Source organism: Sciurus vulgaris (assembly GCF_902686455.1).
Source record: "Sciurus vulgaris genome assembly, chromosome: 7".
Classification (NCBI taxonomy): Eukaryota; Metazoa; Chordata; class Mammalia; order Rodentia; family Sciuridae; genus Sciurus; species Sciurus vulgaris.
Genome location: NC_136467.1, coordinates 116,209,355 through 116,214,356, shown reverse-complemented (window position 1 = coordinate 116,214,356; position 5,002 = coordinate 116,209,355). Strand labels below are relative to the sequence as shown.

The following is a 5,002-nucleotide window of genomic DNA, read 5'->3' as shown; positions in this document are numbered from 1 at the left end:
TGAAGATCCTAGTTTGAGTCTAATCTAATCAGATCATGGCCTTACCCTCTGTGCCCTGCTCTCCCTCTGACCTCATCTCCTACCCCTGTTCTCTTCCCTTCCTCTTCTCTGAGCACGCTAACCTCATTATTCCTCTAACATGTCAACTAGGCTCCTGCCTCGGGGCCTTTGCACTTGCTGCTTCCTCTGCTGGGAGTGTTTCCCCTTTGTTTTCTCACAGATCACTCCTTCACTTTATCCAGCCCCTACTCCAGTGTACCCCTTTGGAGGGTCTTTCCTGAAACCACCAGTTGCTCCAAAATCCTTTGACCTCCCTGATCCCACTCAGTTTCCTCAGGTTGCTCATTGCTACCTGACATACGACACACACTTATTTGTGCATTTCTTGGTTGCTTTCCTTCTTCGCACTGGAACATAAAAGCTCCATGAAGACAGAACTTTTGTCTGCTTGGTCGACCACTGCGTTCCAAGGCCTAGAACTGGGCCATCACATAGTAGGTCTCAGTCAATATTCGTAGCCTAAAGAAGCCCCTCTCCTCCCCAGAGGAGGGAACTGAGGCCTGGAGGTGGGAGGGGACTTGCCCAAGGTGGCAGGGCTGCCTCGCCCCACCCAACTCAGAGCACTTGCTGCCCGGTTGCCACCTGGACCCCCAGGAGACCCCTTCTCTGGTCTCCCATGGAGCAGCAGTGGCCGCTCCCCTCTGTCACTCAGGCAAGCCAATAGCCCTCCGCTCTTCCAGTTATTTCTGTCAAACGGTATTTACAATAAACTTTGTTTGAACTTTTGTCTAAGTGATAATAATAATAACACGATAATTATACGGAATATAACGTACAGCCAGCTGTATTGAATTAAAGCTGTAATTTCACTAAGGGTTTCTGGATACAGAGTAAACCGCAAGAGTCGTACCACCCGTCCCCTACGTGGGGATTACATCTGCACAGGAGTGGTGGCTGCCGCGGAGGCCCCAGAAGCCAGAGGCCGCCCTCGGGGCCCAGCTGCTGAGTCCAGTCTGGGGTGCTTCCATCTTGGGTCTGCGCGGAGGGCGGGGCTGAGGTGGCCTCGGGCCAAAGACCAAGTCTGGAAACTCTCAGAACATGTGCGTGGATTTCTTCTGAACTTTGCTGGCTCATGAGAAAGTAGCTGCTTTCGAGATTGAAAAACAGGGCTAAGGGGCCAAGAAGACGCCAAACGGGAGCGAGGAAGAGGGCTGGGAAGGCCTGCTGCCCTATGGACAATGGCCTGGGGTGTGAGAAGGAAGCAGGGGAGGCCAGGCCAGGCACCAGCTCAGTGTGTTTCACATCCCAGGCGCGACGCCAGGCACTGGGGTTCAGGAGACATGGGACTTTGCTTGGTTGAGTTTGGCTGAAGGAGGAGACGGCCTTGTGTATTAGGCATGCAGGGCTCGAGGGTGGGATGCCCTGTGGCTGAGAGTCCCTCAGGAATGGGGCATTCAGGTTCAAATCCTGGCTCTTGCCTCAGCAGGACATGCCATGTGACCTCCCTGCACCTCACTTTTATCACCTGTCAAATGGGTACAACAGTGTCATCCTCAGAGTTAGTATGAGTGGGAAAAGGGAGCTGAGTCTGTGGAGGAAGCTGCCAACTATTTCTGACAGACAGAAAAAAGGGGAAATTGTTGTAAACCTGGAAACAGGGTGACCGACCATCCCAGCTTGGATGTGGGATTACTAGTGCTCATACCAGGACAGTCAGAGGAAAACCAGGACAGTAGGTTACCTTACCTGGAAAGTCAGAGCCAGGCCTCAGACAGAAAAGACCAGAGCATACTAAGGATGATAGGAACTTAGCTCCAAAGGAGAGACACACATGGCAAGTTTGGAACCAGAATTCAGACCCACGTTAGTAGTGACCCTGGGCTAATCGCACCCCCCCTGTGAGTCTCGGTTGGCCCATCCATAGTCTGAGAGGTGTGGACCCCTGATTTCTGAGGCTGTTTGCAGGTTGGCGACCAGAGCAGAGTTGCCACAGGAAGGGCCTGTTGGGGGACCTCATAGACTACCTCACCTGTCCCCAGCATGCACACCTGCACACACAAGCACAACACAGGCACACACGTGTGCAGGTGTGCACACCCAGAACAGCAGGGCAAGCAGGGGAAGGTCAGCCATTCAGGAGAGACACTCACCCCGTACAAAATACCCCCTTGCTGGGCACAGTGGCGCACGCCTATAATCCTAGCAACTCTGGAGGCTGAGGCAGGAGGATCACAAGTTCAGAGCCAGCCTCAGCAACTGAGCAAGAACCTGTCTCAAAATGAAAAATAAAAAGAGCTCAGTGGTTAAGCACTCTTGGTTCAATCCCTGGCACCCAAAATAAAATAGAATACCCTCCTCGAGGCATGTTTAGGGCTGGTGCAGCAGGGTTGAACAGACAGCCGTTTGCATCCTCTGGAGAGACTGGCAGCTCATGGTGGGACCACGTGAGAAGGTGTCTGAAGAGATGCAGAAATATTCCTGGGTAATAAAATATCCCCTTTTCAGTGTCAAAGTTAATGTTCCAGGCCTCAGGTAAAAGTCGCTTCTTATCAGCCGGCGCCCTCCCTAGAGAGGGCGGGCAGCAGGCAGAAGGAGGGGACCAGCTTGGGCTCCCCCACCCTCACAGCAGAGGTGCACGGTGGGGGTGGGGAGGACCAAGCTCCTCTGGGAGGCTGAGCTCCCCTGGAGACCCTGCCCACCACCTCTGGACAGGGGCATAACCACCGGACCACCTGCCCCTCACAGTGCCTGGGGAGCGCTGTCTGCCTCCTTCTGTCGAACTTTCCAGATACCATTCTGCCCTTGCCCCTTCCCCCCTCTCTGGCTTCTTTCTCCTCATTTTGTTTCCCCAGAGTGGTCTTTCCACCTGTCTGCCCCCATCCCTTCCGCCTGTGGCTACCTTATGCCTGTGTGTCTGTCTGTCCTGCCAGGGTTCTGACCCAAAGACTGGGACAGGAAGTAGGAGGCCTCACACATTGCTCATGCATCCCATGCGATTCTGCACTGACAGGTGTGGGTGAGCAGCCTGCTCATGCCCAGGGACGCCCCAGCAGCTCTGCATCACATGGGGCCCCAACCCGCTGGCGTGTGCTGGTGGCCCAGCTCAGTGCCTCTGACAGGCCTCGAGTTTAAATATAGAGCCGCGTACGCAAGATGGGGCTAATTTTAGCAGGAATGTGCTGGAAACTTTGAGGGCTCTGTTCTCTACTTGTCTCCCCTGTGCTCCTCTCACGGGGCCGGAAGTAAACCTGCCGGTCCCTGCTTTCTCACCTTCCCGCTTCCCCCTCCCAGGCACCCTCTCCACAGATGCTGGCCCTGTGCCTCAGCTTGCAGAGATCTGTCAGAGGGGCCTGAGCCCATCCAGCTGCCAGAGTCTCCAAATCCCTCAGGCCCCAACCCGGGCCCACCAGTCTCTTCAGCAAGGCTGAGGCCTGCCGGCCCTGGGAAATCGATTAGCCAAGCAGCTCGCCTTCATTCCGTCCTGCCCCAGTGGCTTGCCTACCTGCTTCACAGGGTGACCAGCCTGCCATGTGCCAAGGAGAAGTCCCTGCCAGCTGGGTGCAGTGCTGGGTGCAGTGGGAAGAGTCACTCAGTCACCCTGTCCACAGCCCGAAGAAGGCCAGAATCATATCCCCACAGGACAGACCAGGGCACTGGGGCCCAGCAAAGTTCAAAGACTGGGCCAAGGTCATTCACCACCACGCTGTTGGTCACCAAGTACTTGTATTTCACAGGGATACATTTGCCTTTTACAAGAGAGCCTTGGGAAAGGAGACAGGCTTGGCCCAAGGGCTGAGCCTATAATGGTGGGTCAAGGACTAGCTGTTTGGGGCAGGAGTGGGGGAGCCTTTTGATCTCCTCTCACCCTTCCCACCTCCTGTTTCCCACCCTCCAGCCATGCTTCTGCCCCATGAACCCTGCATTTGCTTTGGTTTCTATCCTGCTCTACTTTCAAATGGCATTTATGCAGCACCTACTGTGTGCCCGGCACTCTTGCAGGTGGCTGACTGAGAAGATGGAGGAGGGGGAGGGCGGGGCTGGGCTCTGAGGTCCCAGTGGATCTGTGGGTGGCAGGCACACACTAGAGCAAACAATTATCCTCCTTGGTAGGGCTGATAACAGGACAGAGGGAAGCAATCGTTGACACCCGCAGCGCCCCCCCCCCCCCCCCAGCTGCAGGAGGCGTCAGCTCTCCCCGCTCTGACTGCTCTCTCCGGCAGCTCACAAACATGGCCTGTCTCCCCACGGGGCTGTGTAACAGCCAGGCTGCGTGGTTGTTGCGTTTGAGTGCGAGGACGTTTCGGTAATGAGGATTAGAATAGTAACGAAGGGATGACATGCTGCATGAGAGAGCAACGCGTCCCGGGGGAGAGACGCCACCGTGGGGACCCTGACAGAGGCCGGGGAGCCATCCCGGAGCCGCTGTCCCCGGCCGCCCCACTGGGGGTGAGCAGCTGGACTGGGCCCGCAGGGCAGCCTAGCAGGGAGATGGATGGAGCCCTGCCGCCCCCTTCCCGTGCGCCATGGCGCTAAATTCCTTCCGCCGTACAATGTAATTCACTTTTTCATTTTTCTTGCTGTCTCCTGGATGAAAATGTAATCTCCATGTTTGTCCCCTGGGGTTTCTCCAGGGACTAGAGCAATACCTGATGCATAGTAGGTGTTCAAGAAGGACTTGTGCATGAACAAATAATGTTGGGCTTTGGTGCGCTGTGCCGACTCTTGGCACCCAGGGGATGGTATATGGGTTTCCCGTGGCTGAAGCCTGTGTCTGTGCCTACCTGTGGGGGGATGTTTCTGAAGTGTGTGTGTGTGTGTGTGTGTGTGTGAGAGAGAGAGACGTGTGTGTATAAGCGTGTGTCCTTTCAGCCTGGTCACAGATCCCTTCACCCGCATCAGGTGAGGCACTGCCCTGCAGGCTGTCTCCTCCTGTGAGCGTGCGGATGAGCTGGGGGACAGGGTGGGTGTGCGCCTATCCGCTCAGACACGGTGCCCCGTGTCC

The 5,002-nt window shown here is 55.8% G+C and overlaps 1 long non-coding RNA gene across 1 annotated transcript; it reads right to left on the bottom strand.

Annotated features, from left to right (window-relative positions):
• Positions 1-843: 843 nt before the first annotated feature.
• Positions 844-3,634, bottom strand: LOC306665662. Its single transcript, XR_013765105.1, has 3 exons — positions 3,503-3,634; positions 2,352-2,478; positions 844-2,268 (listed from the first exon to the last, which is right to left on the bottom strand). It is a non-coding gene; the product is annotated as an uncharacterized lncRNA (long non-coding RNA).
• Positions 3,635-5,002: the final 1,368 nt, after the last annotated feature.